This window comes from Gekko japonicus, unplaced genomic scaffold, assembly GCF_001447785.1.
Source record: "Gekko japonicus isolate JY-2015 unplaced genomic scaffold, Gekko_japonicus_V1.1 scaffold455, whole genome shotgun sequence".
In the NCBI taxonomy this organism is placed as follows: domain Eukaryota; kingdom Metazoa; phylum Chordata; class Lepidosauria; order Squamata; family Gekkonidae; genus Gekko; species Gekko japonicus.
In genome coordinates, this window is record NW_015166436.1 from 394,027 (window position 1) to 414,915 (window position 20,889).

Below are 20,889 nucleotides of genomic sequence, written 5' to 3' on the forward strand. Positions count from 1 at the left end.
GCAAAAAACCCAGAGACCATGTCACCAAATAAACCAGACTTTCTTTCCTGGCACGGCCAAACCTGAACACGATGGAGAAAAAAGTCTGAAGATACAAAAGAGTCAAGTTTAGTGTATCCTTTTAAAGCTAAACACTGGTGCTGTTTTTGTACTGCTCTCTGTCAACACTGAAACCTGGTTTTTTGTTTTCATCACTCCAGCCACTTCCAAGTTCCTTCTTCCGGAGCTTACAGAAGGTAGGATGGTTTCACATGAAGAGCACTAAATGAATGTACCCTACCAGGGCCAGGGCTTTCTCGGTGGCGGCTCCTATCTGGTGGAATGAGCTCCCGGAGGAGATCCGGGCCCTGTGGGACCTTGTGCAGTTCCGCAGGGCCTGTAAGACGGAGCTCTTCCACCAGGCGTATGAGTAGGAGCCGCCACTACCATCACCATTATTCCATATTTACCTGGCCCTGGATGAGGGAACATCAATGCTTCCCTGGAGCAGACGATGCTGAACAGTCGAAAATGCCATCTGTGAAATTTCATGTTGAACACCTAGAGCACTTTAGTCAATAACTCGAATGTTTTGTACTGTTGGGATTTTAAATGGTTTTAATTATGTTTTATATTGGCGTTTGCCCCTATGTAAGCCGCCCTGAGCCCACATTGCGGGGAGGGCGGGGTATAAATTGAATAAAATAAATAAATAAATAAATAAATAAATAAATAATTCCAGGTACTGAGCATCAATCTTCAGAACTAAGAAAATACAATCAGTATATTTAATAATTAAAAACAGAAAGATTGAGCTAAGTCTACACCACACCATCATCCATCTTATACAAAACAGGTTGAACCAGAATGTAGTTCCCCTCTTCGTCTACTTCCCATGGCAACCACAGCAACGCCTACCACTCCATACACACAAATTTGATCTTCTCCGTACCTTTAATACTGCTTCAGGGGCAAAGCCAGCTACCGGACTTCAGAAATATCTGCTGCTTCACTGGGGTTTTGCAACTCAGGTTTTCTCCTGGTCTCCCTCAGTGGGAACCTCCTGCCAAGGAAGTCCCATGGCGATTCCATGCTGCCCTTTCCTTGCAGTGTGTAAGGAAGCACTGAAGATGCCGCCTTTGGAAAGCACACCTTAACTGAACGTTGCTGTTTGGGAGGGCACAAGTAGTTACTTTCAATTTAAACCCCTGATCTTCTTCAGGCCAGTTCCCCCCTGGATGTCTGGAACTACTGTGGGATCCCTTCAGCAGGGGCTTCGGAGCCCAACCGTGTCAGGGTCCTTCTGCTGGGACCTCCAGTGAGTATCATGCTATTCAGGGCTCTTTTTGTAGAAAAAGCCCAGCAGGAACTCATTAGCATAATAGGCCACACCCAACAGCAGGAACTCATTAGCATATTAGGCCACACCCCTGACAGCATAGCTCATTAGCCCATTAGGCCACACCCCCATGTTACCAGAAGTGTGGTCATCCAGCCACACCCACTTTTTGCTTCTTATTCTTTTTACCTTGTTTGTTGTCAAAACCCAGGGCTTTTTTTGTAGCAGGAACTCCTTTGCATGTTAGGCCACACACCCCTAATGTAGCCAATCCTAATGCGTTTCTGCTGTTGGGTGTGGCCTATTATGCTCATGAGTTCCTGCTGGGCGTGGCCAACTCGGGAGCCAGCCGGAACTCTGTTCCGGTGCGTTCCTGCCCAAAAATAGCCCTGATGCTATTTAATTGCATTAGTGTTTCCCCGAAAATAAGACACTGTCTTATATTTATTTTTTCTCAAGAGGACACACTAGGGCTTATACCACAAATGCATAGAAATCCTGCTAGGGCTTATTTTTGGGGTAGGTCTTATTTTTGGGGAAACAGGGTAGTAGGCCACAATGATTTCTACCCTATGTCGAGTACACAAAACAGAAGACAAATGATCCAACATGGTTCATAATAAACAGCACAGAATAGTGCCTGTTTGTGTGTGTATGTGTGTGTAAAGAATAATTCAAAGACCACAATAAACAAAGGTTTACACATATTGGCAAATCTTGTGTAGTAACCTCAAGGATTCTTTCCTCCTTTCTTCTGGCCACTGTATCCCAATTCCAGTGCTAACCAGAACAGCAGCTAGTTTCTGAAATAATCTTAACATATTTATCTCTCTCTCTTTCACACATGCACAAAAATAACCTCCAAGGAGACTGTTTGCCTTTCCAACTGGCGGTATTCCAGGATATAACTCTGTGATGATCTATGTACCAAGCCAATTGACTTTATGGATAAGACATTATTATGAGCCACAGCATTCCTCACCCTCCCAGGGGAATCTTCTGGTCCTGCCTGTATTTAATAGAGGAAGGAACTCAATTCATCTACTGCTAACCGCTGGATGTCTAGTGCATACTTCTAACAGTATGCTAGCACTCCAGCACTAGCCCAAGGAAAAGTAAAGGTAAAGGTTTCCCTTGCTCGAAAGCCAGTCGAATCTGACTCTAGGGTTGCGGTGCTCATCTCCATTTCAAAGCCGAAGAACCAGCGCTGTCCGAAGACGTTTCTGTGGTCATGTGGCCGGCATGACTAGACACCAAGGCGCACGGAACGCTGTTACCTTCCCATTGAAGTGGTACCTATTTATCTATTTGCAATTTCTTGCTTTCGAACTGCTAGGTTGGCAGAAGCTGGGACCAGAGATGGGCGCTCACTCCGACATGCGGCACTCGGGTCTTGAACTGCTGAACTACCGGCCTTTCAGTCTGCAGTTCAGCATCTTAACCCAAAGATTCTATTAAATCCTCTCTACACCAGTCAAGGAGTCCAGCCCTTTATTTCCCCCTTACCCTAGATGACTTTTTTTATTACTGTTTGCTACATAACACCCCTGGGGACTCTCCTCTAGCATTTTACATTTATGTTGTAGGCATCTATATATCTAATAGCCAAGTTGCCCCCTCCGTGCGGATATGTAAATCTGCACATGGGGGCACTTGGGGGGCAGAGAGATTTTCCTCCACACTTGGAGCAGTCCCCAGGTGTGCAGAAAAATATGAAAAGTTTAAAAAACTATACGGGGGATACTTAAATCCCCCCAAAAGTAAAAAAGCATACCCTGCGCATGCGCAGAGAATGCACTTACCTCTGGGATCTGTGGCAGAGCCATGCAGGGCTTGCCACCATTGGTGCTGGCGGCGGCAGGGGGGAGCCTTGGTGGGCCGGTGGCTAGAAGCTGCAGCCGTTGCTGCTGCTGTTGGCGGCAGCGGCGGGGGAAGGCCTGGCAGGCCTGGCGGCTCGGAGCCATGCAGGGCTCACCGGTGTTACTGTTGTGGGGGGTGAGCCTGGTGGGTCTGGCGGCTCAGAGCCGCGCAGGGCCCACCAGTGTTGCTGTTGTGGGCCATGGTGGCAGGGAGAAGCCTTGGCAGCTTGGGATCGCGGGGAATACTCCTCCCCACGAGTATCACGGGTCCCGCTTCTTGTATTCTCATAATAACAATACTGGCGGGGCTGCGTGAACAAGTGCAAAATACGGGAGTCGGTAGAGAACCAAGCTTCCTGGGAGACTTACTTTAAAAAACCCAAAGCCAAAAAGAAAGCAAGTTTCTAGTCCTTACGGTGTACTTTGATCTAGGTGGGCAATGTTTGGCAAAATCTGAGAAATCAGAAGTGGCTAAATAAGGTGTCTTGTAGTCAAAAGACGGGACTTTATTACTCTGCACTGACCCTTCCAATAACTGGCAGTAGTAATCAAAATGGCCAGATTCATTTGATTTGCCTAATACATATTGCAGCATTCATATTCTATTGGTGCATAACCGACATTTTTGGTAGATGCAGAGTATATGTGACAGAAGCAGAAAGCATAAAAACAAAGTGAACAAACAAAAAACCCAGGGAAAGTAGGACAAATACCTATGGCTCTCTCTCTCTCTCTCTCTCTCTCTCTCTCTCTCTCTCTCTCTCTCTAAATCCCATTACATTTTTATCCGGCCGTTCCCCCAAGGAGCTCAGAGTGTATTGCTCTCTTCATTTTATCTTCACAACCACCCTGTGAGGTATTTCAGGCTGAGAGAGAGAATGACTGGCCAAACGTCGCCCTGCTGAGCCCCAGGGCAGAGGGGTCATTTCAACCCCTGTCCTAGCCTGCTATACTGTACTTCTCTGCTTAACCAGGAGCGGCACTGAACACAATGAGATTCCCCTAGAAATCTACATGCTTAGGATCAAGCTTCAAAAGCCTAAAGGTTAAACGTTTATTTTACATTCAAAGGAAATATCCTGGTCTGGAAATTAACCATATTTCCCTTAGACTGCCTCCCTGCCTTGCAACTGAAGAATTAATTCCATGTAAAATAAAAGAGTGCCCGCTGAATGAGTTTCTTTCACACCTAGATGATCCAGACACAGTGGGGATGTCTCTTGTGTTTTACAAGAAATGCTCTTCAAGGCTAGTCAAATTTGATAGGAACCAGCTTTCAATTCGGCCTTAGCTATAAATGAACCATGACTTTTGTTCAAGACCAGCTGTGAGAAAATATGGAGTGCAATATTGGAAAGGCTGAATCTAAAGAAGTTGCTTTTCATCTGACAAATTAATAAATTGTTGCAATCCTAGAAGCTCAGAAAAACTATATACCGCAGGTTAGGAAAGCCACAAATAGGTATAGAAAAAAGCCTGCGCAGTTAGCAAACAAAGTAATGGCAGCTGTAAAAGGTAAAAAGGATTCCTTTAAGCGGTGGAAAGCTAGTCTCAGTGAGGCTGATCAAAGGGAACACAGGCTGTGGCAAATAAAATGCAAGTCTGTGATCAGGCAGGCAAAAAGGGAATATGAGGAGCATATAGCGAAAAATGTAAAGACCAACAATAAAACTTTCTTCAAATACATTAGAAGCAGGAAACCAGCCAGAGAGGCAGTGGGGCCCTTGAATGACCAAGGGGTAAAAGGCGTACTGAAGGATGATAAGGAAATGGCTGAGAAGCTGAATGCATTTTTTGCCTCTGTCTTCATTGTGGAAGATGAGAAGTGCTTGCCCACTCCAGAACTGCTGATTTCAAGAGGGGTGTTGAAAGACCTGAGTCAGATCGAGGTGATGAGAGCCAAAGTCCTACGACTGATAGACAACTTAAAAACTGATAAATCATCAGGCCCGGATGGCATACATCCGAGAGTTCTGAAAGAACTCAAATGTGAACTTGTGGATCTCCTGACAAAAATATGTAATCTTTCCTTAAAATCTGCCTCCATTCCTGAGGACTGGAAGGTAGCTAAGATCACTCCCATCTTTAAAAAGGGTTCCAGAGGAGATCCGGGAAATTACAGGCCAGTCAGACGTCGATACCGGGTAAATTGGTGGAAACTGTTATTAAGGAAAGAATTAATAGGCACATAGATGAACAAAAAATATTGAGGCAGACTCAGCATGGGTTCTGTAAGGGAAGATCTTTTCTCACTATCTTGTTAGTGTTCTTTGAGGGAGTGAAGAAACATGTGGACAAGGGGGGCCCAATAGATGTTGTTTACCTTGACTTCCAGAAAACTTTTGATAAAGTTCCTCATCAAAGGCGCCTAAGTAAGCTCAAAAATCATGGGATAACCAAGAGAGAGATCTTGTAGTAGATAACTCAATGAAAATGTCAAGACAGTGTGCGACTGCAATAAAAAAGGTCAACACTATGCTGGGGATTATTAGGAAGGGAATTGAAAACAAATCAGCCAGTATCATAATGCCCCTGCATAAATTAATGGTGCGTCCTCATTTGGAGTACTGTGTACAGTTCTGGTCACCACAACTCAAAAAGGATATGATAGCATTGGAAAAAGTGCAGAAAAGGGCAACTAGAATGATCAAAGGGTTGGAACCCTTTTCCTATGAGGAAAAGTTAAAGTGCTTGGGGCTCTTTAGCTTGGAGAAACAACGGCTGAGGGGTGACATGATTGAGGTTTATAAGATTATGCATGGCATAGAGCAGGTCGTGAAAGAAGTACTTTTCTCCCTTTCTCACAATACAAGAACTCGTGGGCACTCCATGTAATTGCTAAGCAGTCAGGTTAGAACAGATAAAAGGATGTACTTCTTCACCCAAAGAGTGATTAACACATGGAATTCACTGCTACAGGAGGTGGTGGCGGCTACAAGCATGGACGGCTTCAAGAGGGAATTAGATAAGCATATGGAGGAGAAGTCCATCAGTGGCTATTAGCCACAAGGGACTCTCAGGCTGGGGCAAGTGATGCTTTGTATCCTTGGTGCTGGGGGGGGAGGCAACAGTGGGAGGGCTTCTAGTGTCCTAGCCCCACTGATGGACCTCCTGCTGGCACCTGGTATTTTTGGCCACTGTGTGACGGACTGGATGGGCCATTGGCCTGATCCAACATTAGCTTCTCTTACGTTCTTATGCCTTGTACCCCACTGAGGTCCTCCCCAGCCTCCATCCCAAAATCTCCAGGAGTTTCCTAACTTGGAGCTGGCCATCCTAACTCCTAGGGATGCCAGCCTCCAGGTGGGACCTGGGGATCCCCTGGAATTACAGCTTATCTCCAGACTGCAGAGCTCAGTTCCCCTGGAGAAAATGGCTGCTTTGGAAGGTGGACTCTGTGGCATTGTACCCCACTGAGGTCCCTGTCCTCCCCAGGCTCCATCCCAGGAATTTCCCAACCTGGATCTGGGAACCCTATTAGAGTCGCAACCAGTGTTCCCGCTAAGCTGAGTTAGTGTGAGCTAGCTCACAGGTTTTTAACCTCCGGCTCACACATTTTTGTCTTAGCTCAGGAAGGAAGGCTCCAGAAGCCAAATTGCTCGCTCACAACTTTAATGCTAGCAGCTCACAAAGTAGAATTTTGGCTCACAAGATGCCACAGCTTAGAGGGAGCATTGGTCGCAACTGAAACACAGCACAAATTCAATATACATCTTCCACTGTTCACCCCACAATGGAGATTCAATTTAAAAAAATGTGCTGCAGTGATGTGGCACCAATCACCGCTCTCTGTGGTCTATCTGACTGCGTACACGGAGTGAAATTAGGTACACGCATTTGCCCGACACACTAAGACCATACAGAGGTACTTGCTAAATCTGTAATTTGTATCTGCTAAATTTATAAACATGAGAGGCGGCCTAGATGGTTTTCAAAAGCATTAAAGTTTCTGGCACGGTCTAATGTGGTTCATACCAGGGTCCCCTAATCAATATTTCACTATCTAGGGACACTTTAGTGCTAAAGTGTCTGAGATAAAGGAAATCAATTATGTTCTGCAGCCTGGAATACAAAGAACTCCTTTAAAACAAGGGCCTTCCCTTAAAAATAAGTGGCATCTGGCCAAGCGTACTGGAACATGGGCCAGGTTAGGTTTGTACAAAGATGTTTATACTTTGGCCACAGTCCAGGTGTTCAAGACAGACATAGACCTTTCAACTGGTAACATTTCCGAGTTCATTTGCATTTGACTCCTAAAGGACCTCAAGGCAGGGTACTGGGGGTTATCCCCTCCTTCATCCCAGGAAGGTGGCTGAGGACAAAATGTTAGAATGTACGTCATTTACACAGACCCATAGCCATGTGGGGCAATTTTTTTTTTCTGGTGGGGCTACCATTATTTTCATGCCAGTTCCAATCCACCCCCATGCCTGACCGCCAGCGACCACCCCTCTCCCTCCTGCAAGATTTAAAGGGCCCTTCGCAGAGGTCATTTCGAGGGGAATCGCGGGGAATCGCCGTTCCCCCGGGTGAGGTACAGGGGGCGGGGCACATGACGAAGCCCCGCCCCCTGTTTCCGGCCACCCCGCTTCCGGCCCTCATTCAGTCAGGAGAAGGCAGGAGAAGAGGGAGAGTAAGTTGCTTCCTCCCTGCCTCTCCCCACCCCTGCCTGCCTGGGGCCAGGGAGGGCCTTGCGGCGGCTGGGACCGTTGGGGGCGGGGTGTGTGGCCTTATGACACACTTCCGGTGATGTCAGGGGGTGTGGTGTATGCTAATGAGTTATGCTAATGAGTTCCCCTAGCTCTTTTTCTACGAAACGACCCCTGGCCCTTTGGCTGATCACTGGGGAGCATGTGGCCTGCCAATCAGCTGGAGGGCCCATTAAATCTTGCAGGAGGGGAGCACATATGCCATCCCCCGCTTCTTCTAAAAAGCATTTAAAGGATCCCTTTAAACGTTTTTGAGAGGTAAATAAAGGATCCCTTTAAATGCTTTTGAGAGGAAGTGCCCCCCCCTGTGTGCCCCCCCAGTCTTCTAAAAAATCTTGTGGGGCTGGCCCTTTAAGGAAGGGGGCAATAGCCTCACTGTAGCTATGGGCCAACATTTACATATGAAATGAACTAAGTGGATAAAATGAGCCACATGGAAATATGAACAACCCCTTCAAAAACTAAAATGGAACATTGGATTTAGCTCGTGACATTGATACAGTAAATCTGGATCACTGAATATTTCCATTTATTTGAATCAGCACCATGACCCAATATATCCAGGACTTTGCTGAACACAAAAATGTAAATGGCAGCTTTTGTCTTATCATCATACCAGGTCTGGAATAAAATGAACTGAATGAGATTTCATTACACCCCCTGCCCCTTAGTATGTCTTCCAAAGGGTTTTTTTTTTAATGGCGAAGCTGAACATGGCTTAAACGTTGATTTATGCCCCAAACTTTAAATATCCCGTTGGCCTCTCTCATTAATATTACAACCAAGCAAGATTTAAAATGGCTCCACCCTTGCATCTGTTTTGGCTGGTTGTTAAACATAAATTGTATCTACAGGTTTTCAGACTAATTGTTCCATGTATAGAGGACAGGGATTGGGGGGGGGGGGAAGTGCACTCAATTTCCAGAGTAAATAATTTACTGTTCTTTCACCTCCTAAGAAATGCTTCAGGGATGAATAATAAAAAAGACCGTATTTCCCAGCTGCTAAAATTATGCTAATGGAGACGTAACCAGTACAAATACGTAATTAAAGTCATTGCTCTAAGATATCCAATTTGCTGTGGATTTTATTGCACTACAGCAAGCGCTCAGCAATCCTTAATATTCTTTTGTGCCCAGAAACCAAACGCAGAGACATCAGGCGAAGCAGCCAAGAGGTTCTACAACACATGTCAGGGACTAAGTTGAAGAATGAAAGTGCCGAGTGACTGGGGAGGGGACGACAAGACGGATGTGTCCCCCCCCCTCCTTTGCCTTTCAGTCTCCAACATCTTAATGAGGATTCCCAGCTGTACATCAATTAACAAGTCGATAAACTCTGCCTCGTTAACACATTCTTCAACAGATATAGAAAGGACTAAGACAGCAGAGATTTCTCACTGTTCCAGACTAATCCACCACATTTAACTCATGAAGTTTCTCCGATCAGATCAGAAAATGAGAGATGCTCTGCTTGACAGTGCGTGGATGCACATCTCTTTACCCAAAAAACACACATGCACATTTTCTGTTATTAGGAGTTTGTTAGCAATGTATGTATCGATCTAAGTTATGGGTATTTCAGCTTCGTGAAAAGGTTTATTTCCTTTATTTTCAAATGAAATACTTATGAATTAGATGAACGCAAACATTTATGAATTCAATGTAATCCTACTAATTACAGATGCACCACAAACAGGCACAAGCACTGGTATCTGTTTATGTCGTCTTAGGAAAGTCATTGTCAATTTGGGCAATTATGGTGTTTTCTGCCTATTACTCCCAGCTGTTACAAAAAGTGCCAATTTAAGCAAGTCGACATAGGAAGCTGGTGACTGTGGCTGATGAACAGCAGGTTATTTCGGTCGGCGAAACATCAGACAATACATGCTGCTGAATGGTCATCAGCGTACGCTCTAAAAGAGGCAGGCATTGTACTTGTGGTTTCACACACATCTGGCCATTACAGCTGTAGCTCCTTCCCGAAGACTGTCAAGTGCCATCTTTCCAAAACAAGGAGACAGGAGCTGCCTTTTGGCACACCAACAAGAAGCAGCCCACCTGTCTTGCAAGGCGGACACTCTAGCCCTTTAAACCGACGGACCTTTGCTCTACAGATACCCAGTTAGAGAAAAGGCCAGTTGCCTGGCATTGCATTGCGTAACACAGACAAGGGATTTCTTTTTAAAGTTCCTTACCTTATTCCTTATTGCAGCAAGCAAGAATCCCTAGAGCCAAGCACGCCAGGAACAGCCAACCCCAATTTCCTCTGTCCTGCCTGCTTTTCTCTGTTCAACATTTGCACAGTGGTCTGTGTGCCTGAAGCACTCTCGCCATTCAGCCATACACGCCCCCTTCAGCGACCTGCCTCGGATACCCTCGGGGGCATGGCAGTTCATTCATTTTGCATCAAGTTGGACAAAAACCTGCCAGCAGCGACTCTCCTTTTCTCCCCGGCTGGGATACAGCTGTGAGGGAGGTGGGCGCTGCTCTCGCCTGAACCTCACAGCGGCTCCGGCAGAGGAGCGTCCTTTCTTTCCACTGCTTTAAGGCACTTTTTGTGCTCGGTGCTCTTCTGCCTACGGAAGACTCAGCTCCTCCCCGCTCTCCGAACAGATCTATAGTACTACCGACTAACCTCCTGCCTATTGGCTGCCAAAATTAACTGTTGAGCGTCTAGCACAGATGTAAGGACTACGACATGAAAACTTCATTTCACAGCTGTGTGTCCCCGCTCTACCGGCCGACCCCAGATAATGCTGATATTCGTAGGCTCTCTTCACCCATTTTTAAGATCTTAGGTCTAAGTTGGTTTAAGTATGTCAGAAATGGATGTTTAAACACACAAGCACTGTACAAGGAAACGCCTCAGAAATGCTCCCTTCTAAGCTGTGGAGTCTTGTGAGCGAAAATTCTACTTTGTGAGCTACTTGGCGTTAAAGTGGGGAGCGAGCCATTTGGCCAGTGCATAAATTCGTGTGCTCTGGAGCCCCATCCTTCCTGAGCTGAGACAAAAATGTGTGAGCCGGAGGCTAAAAAACTGTGAGCTAGCTCACACTCACTCAGCCTAGAGAGGAAACACTGCTCCTCAGAGACCCATAACTGGGCAGTGGAAGAAGCGGAATGGCCGGTAGCGCGTACAACATGTGCTTTTAAGGAATCTAAAGCTTGGTCCGAAGAATGCTTAGGTTGAATGACAAGCAACTTTAAATTACATTCAGTGGGAAAGAGATATGTAGCGCTGGTTGCACATTTGCCAGTTCATGACCAGTGTTCCCTCTAAGCTGAGTTAGTGTGAGCTAGCTCACAGTTTTTTAGCCTGTAGCTCACACATTTTTGTCTTGGCTCAGGAAGGATGGGGGGCTCCAGAGCAAACTATTTTATGCAGTAGCCAAATCGCTCGCTCACAACTTTAATACCAGTAGCTCACAAAGTAGAATTTTTGCTCACAGGACTCCACAGCTTAGAGGGAGCATTGACTCATGACCACTCCGGCAAGGGTCATGCTTGGTTATCTGAGGAAACGCTGCAAGCAGACCAGAGTTTGTTCCGCAGCAGTCAGTATTCTTTCAGGGTGTGTGTTTGACACCATCCATCATCTTGTTCTCTTCCCTCCGTTCTGGGATGCCAAATATGTTATAGCACTCTGTCACAAAGAAGTGCTCACAAGGAAGACCGGGGTGGTGTGTATGTGTGTGTAACACGTAGGGTTGTCAGCTCCGGTTTGGGAAATACCTGGAGATTTTGGAGGTGGAGCCTGAGGAGGATGGGGTTTCGGAAGCGGAGAGACTTCAATGAGGTATAATGTCACAGAGTCCACCTTCTGAAGCAGCCGTTTCCTCCACATGATCTCTGTTGCCTGGAGACCAATCATAATTCCAGGAGACCTCCAGCCAACACCTGGAGGTTCAGGAGACCTCCAGCCAACACCTGGAGGTTGGCAACCCTACTGTAAACTACTGCCACATCTCAGCCGACTTACAGCAACCTCAGAACGGCAAGTGATACACAGAGGTGATATGCCGTTGCCTTCCTCCACAGAGTCTTCCTTGGTTTTCTCCCTTCCAAGTACCGACCCTGTTTAGTTTCTGATATCTGGAAAAAAAAATCTGGCTATATAATGCTGCCTTCCCTCCTGGTTGGGGCGTTTACAGACATTCAAAAGTATCAAGGACCCATTGCTACCACTGTACTAATTTATAAGGCTCTATAATTTGGCAAATTCTGGCTGGTATGCTATGACTCTGCTCAGCCAAGTCTGAAGTCCCTTCTCTGCTCCAAGGAACCTTTTCTCAGTGGAAGGATGAAGAAGAAGAAGAGAAGAAGAGATTGGATTTATACCCCACCCTTCACTCGGATGCTCAGAGCAGCTTACAATTTCCTTCCCTTCTTCTCCACACAACAGACACCCTGTGAGGTAGGTGGGGCTGAAAGAGCTCTGAGAGAACTGCTCTTGAGTGAACAGCTCTCAGAGAACTTTGATTGACCCAAGGTCACCCAGCAGCTGCACATGGAGGAGTGGGGAATCAAACCCAGTTCTCCAGATTAGAGTCCATCGCTCTTAGCCAGTACACCCAACTGGCACTCATGACTTCCATCAGAGGAAGACTTCCATCAGAGAAAGACTTCAGACTTGACTGGTACAGTACAAGCCAATAGCAGCTTCAGTACAGCCTTCGGGAGGAAGCTACTGGTCAGGGGTCATTTCCTGCAGGAGCGGAGCTCCGGCAGTAAAGAGCACAGGGGGGGGGCACATGCAACAAGCCCCGCCCCCTGCTCCCAGCAGCCCTCAGTCAGAGCAAGAAGCAGCTAGGTAAGTTGCAGAGCCCCCCCTGGCCCCCCGGTCCAAAACAGTCCAGTGGCACCTTTAAGCCCAGGTTTTATTCAGGTACAAGCTCTCTCTCCTCTGCAAGGACAGATCTGCATGTCCCCTCCCCCCCTAATAGCTAGCAATCCAAAACAGTCCAGTGGAGCCTGAGCAGTGGGTGTTGCCTTCTGACACACTTCCAGTGATGTCAGGGGGTGTGGCATATGCAAATAAGTTGTGCTAATGAGTTATGCTAATGAGTTCCTGCACCTCTTTTTCTATGAAATGACCCCTGCTACTGGTGCATATGTTTGTCACCTCCAGGCAAGCCTGATTGTGATGCTAGCCTTCATAAGAACATATGAAGGTGCCTTGTGCTAGATCCTATCATTTGTCTGCCTGGTTCAGTATTGTCTATTCTGATTAGCCACGTGAGATCTTTTAATGGGATGTGCCAGGGTATGAACCTAAGATATAAGATGTTACTGTCATGGAAAGCAGGTGACTCTGTCACTGAGCCACATCTACTTTCTCCTGCCAGCAGCTCCAATCTTTCTGGAAGATAATCATGTTGGGGCCTCTGAGTGGAGGAACCAGGTCTTTTTCTTCCTTGCAAATCTATTAAAAATTACACATAATAATTTCTATCACTTTGTCAGATTTTAAAAATCTTAGAGCTAGTCTTTCTTCCTTTCCATCTAATACTACAACACAATTTGAAACGTGTGAATGGCTCACCATTGCTCGAGACCAAACCCTGAACGCTTCCATATGAGGAAGCAACTGGCTACTCTAAGTACGCGATGATAAACCTTCACTTTCTGCAGAGGAAGAACCTATCAACACTGTTTTTGTTCTGTTTTCAGCGCCTGCTAACACAGACTTACTGTTTCACAAATGAAAGTAGGCATGGTGACAGAGAAAACCTTTAAATACTACACAGCCACACTAGAACTCCATTTCTAATTTGAATACCATATAAATAAACATGATTTGCAATCCCAGACGCTGCCAGCGGGACAACCACCAAAACAGCCCCACTGCAAGAATGTTTGCCATTATCAGACCTTGGTTGCCAAGAGGACCTACACACAAGAGGACCTATACGAGTCTCATGCTAAGCAGGGCCTTTTTTTGTTTTCAGGATAAGCCTTCACGTACGTTAAACAACACATGGCACAGTCTTTTCTAAAACTGGCTTCAGAGATGCTCCTAAGACATCCACAACTCTTGAATCTCCTCCAACTTCTCTAAGGCTTTTTATGCAAGCTAGTTAATATTCCACCTGTGATTCTCCCCTTAAGCCAGTAAGCAATGGTGACATGTGCTTAACATACTAATTTTAATTCTCACACTAGCTGCAAAATACAACCCCTTACTCAAGTGTCATCCCGTTGCTTCTAAAGGGAGTTAGGCTGGATAGAATCACTCACATATGGTCAGTTGGCCCTTACCCATGATGGACCAATTCAGGCAGCAGCAGCAGCCAGGTTTCGGCTCTGACCCAGCCGTGTGGGTCCAAGGGGGAGAAGGGTTCAGACTGTGCCCTTGCCTCCTGTCCTGACACTGGCGAAGAAGAAGAAGAGGAGGAGGTGGAGGAGGAGATTGGATTTATACCCCACCCTTCACTACCCAAGGGGGTCTCAGAGCAGCTTTCCCTTCCCCTCCCCACAACAGACACCCTGTAAAGTAGGTGGGGCTGAGAGAGCTCTGACAGAAACTGCTCTTTTTCAAGGACAGCTGTGCCAGAACTATGGCTTGCCCAAGGTCATCCAGCCAGGTGCAAGTGGAGGAGTGGGGAATCAAACCCAGTTCTCCCAGATTAGAGTCCGTGCACTTAACCACTACATCAAACAGAAGAAGAAGAAGAGGAGGAGGAGGAGATTGGATTTATGCCCCACCCTTCACTCCGAGTCTCAGAGTGATTTACAATCTCCTTTCCCTCCCCCTCCCCACAACAGACACCCTGTGAAGTTGGTGGGGCTGAGAGAGCTCTTTCTTGGACTGCTCATGAGAGAACAGCTCTGAGGGAACTTGTGACTGACCCAAGGTCACACCAGCAGCTGCATGTGGAGGAGTGGGGAAATCAAACCCGGTTCTCCCAGACTAGAGTCTGCGCTCTTAACCACTATACCAAACCACTGTGCTTGTGGTGTCTTCTGCCCTGGCTCAGTCTGGACCTGGCCACTGCTGGCATTGGCTGCCTCATCAGTAGCTGGGAGTGAGTCAAGCCACTGTTAATGAAGGAAACTGCAAGGTGAGACTGCAGCAGTTCTGCCCTTCCTGGTGTCAGGAGGAGGGGAGCCCCAGAGGCTCCTATCACAGTTCAGGGGTTTGAGACTTGTAACCTACCTGCGAGAGAGTCATGACCCATGGTTTGAGAATGATGGTCTTACAGTACAGGGTGGAAAAGTAACGTGAACAAGGGCACAATCCAGCATTATTGAAGGCATTGTATTTTTTGCCTCCAATGCATACCTTCAAATCAACTTCTTGTTCTTAAAAATTAATAAAAGAACTAGTAGACAAAACCATGGAAGGCAGGTCTACCAATGTCCCTCAGCCATGACCACGGAACTCTCCGCTTTGGAGTTCCAGATGTGGGAGACACATCACAGGGGAAGGCTGTTGCCCGGATTGCGTGTCACCTGTCATCCCTTGGAGGCTACTGTTGGAAGCACAATGCTGTGTGAGAAGGGTTCTGTCTCTGTTCTTCCTTGGTTCTTATGCTGAAAGTAGGTCTCTGATTCTAAGCGCACGAGAAGATGGTTTTTGTCTGTGTAAGCAGGACGTAGATAGATGGTACAGCGCAAAACAAGCATTTTGAGCTCCACGAAAGCTATCCTTCAGGCTACATATTGTTTACCATTTAAATAGTCAGATGAGTGTATTTGTTTTTAGGGAATTTGATTAAGCTGCATAAGATTGATGATGCTTCATTAGGCAGTCTTGTATAGGAGATATAACAGGCTGATTTTTCATGTTCCTTAAAACATAACATTATTTGTGCAGAAATCTTTCATGGCTCACTGAATCATTGTTATTAGTCCAGGGCTATTTTTGGGCAGGAACGCACAGGAATGGAGTTCCGGCTGGCTCCCGAGTTGGTCACGCCCAGCAGGAACTCATTAGCATAATAGGCCACACCCACCAGCAGGAACTCATTAGGACTGGCTACATTAGGGGTGTGTGGCCTAACATGCAAAGGAGTTCCTGCTCACAAAAAAGCCCTGGGTTTTGACAACAAACAAGGTAAACAGAATAAGAAGCAAATGGTGGGTGTGGCTGGATGACCACACTTCTGGTAACATGGGAGTGCGGCCTAATGTGCTAATGAGCTGTGCTGTCAGGGGTGTGGCCTAATATGCTAATGAGTTCCTGCTGTTGGGTGTGGCCTATTATGCTAATGAATTCCTGCTGGGCTTTTTCTACAAAAAGAGCCCTGGCTATTACTATTTTTTTTTTTTACTACTTTACCAATGCATCTACTTTAGGCATTTGAATTTTCCATGCTGAGAAATAAAAACTGAACTTAGAAATCATCACACATAGGAAGGCTTCTCTGCTCATCGATGACACTGGATTTGCCTTTCCGGCCAGAGGGCAAATTGCACTGAATACCATGAAAGAGACAACATCCCTCCCCCTTTTGTGGGAGCTCAGCCAGCCAGCATGTTATTCTCAGGATTTACAAGCCTGAAGTTAGAAAATGTACATATTTTTCCAAAAATGTAATACCAGAGAACAGTTTTCTAGCAGCAATCAACTGTATATATTTACTATATAAAATAATTAATAAAATGTAACCGGGATTGAAAGAAATCTTAGAACTTCCTAGATTTAAATATCTGAAGACACAAACTGATGATAGCTGCATGCTGACATACTTAAGGATGTCTTTTGACAGCTCAAGTCTGTCATTACTGAGAGAAACAAGATGCAGAGAGAAACAAGACTGACGACCCAGTTTAGGATAACCAAAGGTGGGGGGGGGGGGGGGGAGACAAACATTTAAGCAACCATTTCTCTGGTCACCTGTAGTAATTAAAAAATGCTTCTAAGGTGACTAGGCTGGAAAGTTTTGGGAACATGGAAAATGATAGTGGCACCACTAACTCCTGGAATGTATAATCGCCCTCTAAGGCAAAAGTCACGTACAGGATTATTGGTACCAGGAAGGCTACAGCACTCAGCGGAGTCCTGAAGCCTCCTGGGAAACAGAACCAAAGATCCAACTACACTTTACTATAGAAAGTAACATCGGTTTAGCAGAGGACTGAGGCTCAATCCAGGCCCTAATTCCGTGACAGTGGGCATACGTGGACACTAAAACCAGTAGAAAGCTTCCCATGGGCTACTTGTGTGAGCTGAAGCTGATAAAGTTAGTTATTCAATTCTTTTTTTCCCCCCGTAGCATGTACAGTTTCAAAGCAGAAACCTTGTATTTCCATGCTACCTGTTTACATCTGACGAAGGGAGCTTGAACTCTTGAAAACTTACACCCAGAAGATCTTGTTGGTTGCTAAGGTGCTACGTCTACTGCAGCTCTTCTACTGCAGAACAACGTGGTACCCTCTGAAGCTACACTTAACCCAGTTTAAAAAGGTAAAGGTAAAGGTTCCCTTGCTCGAAAGCCAGTCGAATCCGACTCTAGGGCTGCGGTGCTCATCTCCGTTTCAAAGCCGAAGAGCTAGCGCTGTCCGAAGACGTCTCCGTGGTCATGTGGCCGGCATGACTCAACACCAAGGCGCACGGAACGCTGATACCTTCCCACCGAAGTGGTACCTGTTTATCTACTTGCAATTTCTTGCTTTCGAACTGCTAGGTTGGCAGGAGCTGGAACTAGAGACGGGAGTTTGTCTTATAACAAATACACACTGTTCTCATTCACTTTTTTCTTTTTAAAGGAAGCCACCTTGTCTCTCAGTTTACCTCACCCCTCAGTTATCCACCACAGACTTAGATGTGTTTGATGTCCAAGCCAGAGCTCTATTCTGATGGGATCCCTGGGGCTACAGGGAAGGAAGGAAAGTGACGAACTCTGGAATGGGGCCTGGCGGGAGAGACGCTGATGAAAACAACTCACTGATGATGGGATACCATGAGGTACCTCGCCAGCGTCAAATCTAATTTCCCTGGTCGCTGACTGCCATTTTTTTCTTTTCCTGAGAGGATTCAATTGGAACCTGCCACTTGTTCCTCTCGGCATTATGGAGAATACTGGAGGTAGAGTTTTTCTCCTCCTAAATATAATTTCATGCTAGGAGAACGGAGCGGGAGCTTGCTGGGGTGAATCAAGATGGGAGCAGACAAGATTTTCTCACAAACAAAAATAGAAGAGGCGAGCCAATGAAAGATACAGTGGTATGCTGAACTGGTTGATATTCTAAGCTCAAGAAATGCGACCAAACAGGACAGAGAGAACCACAGGCTAACAATGCAGATTGGGCCTTCATATAGTTTACATTGGTTTTTTTATTTTCTACAGACAGCCAGGTTGCAAGCAATAAATATCTGGCTTTCTGTATTACCATTTACTAATAATGATGTAAAATACTCAGAAACCATTATACCCCAAACCATATTAGGCTAAAGACACTATTTTCAGTATACTGCAGGGCATTTGGTGAGTAATTTACCCATGGATCTATAGGCAAGCTATTTAAATTCATGGGGTTCTACTAATTAAACTTCCGATTGCACCAATCAATAAAGCTGCATTCGTTATGTTGAAGTACTACTATATTGTACGTATCAGATGGAATGCTTTTTTTCGTATTATTAAACCAGACGTCCTTGTATGAATAAGTCAGTGTTGGTATTTTGTGGAAAGTGGCATTTCAGGCTCTACATGCAGCTCTGACCAGTAAGTAATTTAACTGCAGGCTCTCCCTACCTCAACATGGATTGCAGATCCTCCCGCCTCAAATAAGAGACACCACATCTTTCCACAAATCCTCTCTCTGCCACTGGTTGGTAGCACAGAGGCCAGATGGTACTCTGTGGGGGGAATCACATTTGGCCAAGGGCTGCCAGCTGCCTTTTACCACCATATGGGAATGCTGCCAGTCCAGTCTTAGTGATCACAGGTACAATAGAACACACAGGGAAATCTGGGGGAGGGGGGGGGAGGAAGCCAAACAAATAACAGAAACCCAGCCATTCATCATGCTATGTTCTAAATCATTCATGCCAATTATACAGATTGGAATAACACTTTATTTGCCTAGGCGTTCAATTATTGTAATAATCTTTTATTTGCATAAATAAATGTTTTATTTGCATAAGTAGTCCATTATTGATTTTGTGGAAGTACGCTTACACCGGGTTTCCAGATTGTAACGGCTGCTTTAGGGAACCACAAATAACTGTGGTTGAAACACAAATCTGGATTGCCCCTTTTGCCAGGGCTTTCTTGAACTATTGCTCTTGATGCTTCTGTCATGACTCAGGTGGGGTGTCACCTGACGCTGCCACCACTCTGGTTCCAGGCTCCCTTGAGAAGGCGCAGAGCATCCTCCCAAGACCTTCAGACCTCCCTTTTGGCCGAATAATAGGCGTGAGGACCAGGCAGAGTGAAACAAGGAAAAGGTTTATTTTATAGGAGGTCAAACAACAAGGTGCAGAATAATAACAGTAAATGGGTGAAAAGAAAAGAAATCAAATGCCCTAACGCATCTAAATATATACTGTCCCTAGCTCACTATCTGCAGTGGCCTTACACTACTCACCCTGCCCTCAGGATGAGGGTCTCTCCCCTGCAGTAGCCTTCATTCTGGCTCTGCCCTCTGGAAGAAAGAACAGCTTCTGCTCTGGCACCAACTCTTTTGTTCCCCAGCGTTCTTCTTCCCTATTGGTCAATTTTCGCTCCAAAACTTCCCAGGGGCTTCTGGAAGTTGCAGGCCCAGCCTCACCTACTGCTAGCCAGGCTCCCTGGGCCTAGTAGGTCTCTGGTGGCACAGCCCAGATCATGACAGCATCACTGGTAACTGTACTTTCCTTCTACTGACTCAGATCACTGGCCTATCAATGTTTATCAGATGTACACGTAAACCCATGAAACAGTCTTCTACTGAGTCAGATCACTGGTCTATCAAGGACTGGCAGTGAATCTCCAGGGCCCCATATACTGGTGGGACCAGCTACCTGGTTCTACTCTCACAACAGGAGAAAATTTAGGCACTTTCCTGCCTGGTAGCATTCAAAGTTACAACCATCTCTGGGAGTAGTCCTAAGCACGTCTACTCAGAATCTTACTGAAGCCTCCAGTGAGGCTTACTCCCAGGGAAATATTCTTAGGATGCCTGTATGCAGGGGTCATTTCCTGCAGGAGCGCACAGGAGCAGAGCTCCGGCAGTAAAGAGCCCAGGGGGCGGGCACATGCAACAAGCCCCACCCCCCTGCTCCCAGCAGCCCTCAGTCAGAGCAAGAAGCAGCCAGATAAGTTGCAGAGCCCCCTCTGCCCCCCGGTCCAAAACAGTCCAGTGGCACCTTTAATACCAAGTTTTATTCAGGTATAAGCTCTCCCTCCTTTGTGAGGACCAGGGCTATTTTTGGGCAGGAACGCACAGGAACGGAGTTCCATCTGGCTCTCAAGTTGGCCACGCCCAGCAGGAACTCATTAGCATAATAGACCACACCCAACAGCAGACACCCCGCTGGGAGCGGGGAGAGCGGCGAAACGTCAGGCCGGGAAGTGGCGCGCGCTTGCGCGCGAGTAACCACTGCACCCCCCAAATGGGAGGGAGAGAAAACAGAGTCCATGATGACCTCACGCTGGCTGTCATGTTGTGGGAGGCGTGAGAGCGCATCAGCGAGGGAGTTGGCCGCCCCCGGGAAATGGCGAAGAGTGAACCGAAACTTAGCGAAGAAATCAGCCCACCGAAGCTGCTTCGCATTGAGAGAACGGGGCGATTTCAGCATCTCCAGATTTTTATGATCAGTCCGAACCTCAAAAGGACGTTGGGCCCCCTCCAACCATTGTCTCCAAGAGGAGAGGGCAAGCCAGATTGCTGACGCCTCCTTTTCCCATATTCCCCAGTTGCGTTCAGCATCAGAGAACTTCCTGGACACAAAAGCAAGGGGGTGCAGACGGCCGTCATCCCCCTCCTGCAAAATCGCAGCCCCCATCGCCACATCAGAAGCATCGGTTTGTACAATGAATTTTTTAGTTTCATCCGGTCGTGCCAAGACCGGC

General features: G+C 46.4%; 1 protein-coding gene across 10 annotated transcripts in view; it reads right to left on the reverse strand.

The window, feature by feature from the left end:
• APBB2 (amyloid beta (A4) precursor protein-binding, family B, member 2) overlaps positions 1–20,889 on the reverse strand; it is a 164,381-nt gene that overhangs the window by 28,679 nt on the left and 114,813 nt on the right. The window contains exon 1 of one of the 10 annotated variants that reach the window (XM_015411904.1): positions 10,084–10,139. The exons of the other annotated variants lie outside the window; for them this stretch is intronic. The gene's annotated coding sequence lies outside the window, so the exon portion shown is untranslated. Of the gene's footprint in view, positions 1–10,083; positions 10,140–20,889 lie in introns of those variants that run through there. 10 annotated transcript variants of the gene reach the window in all.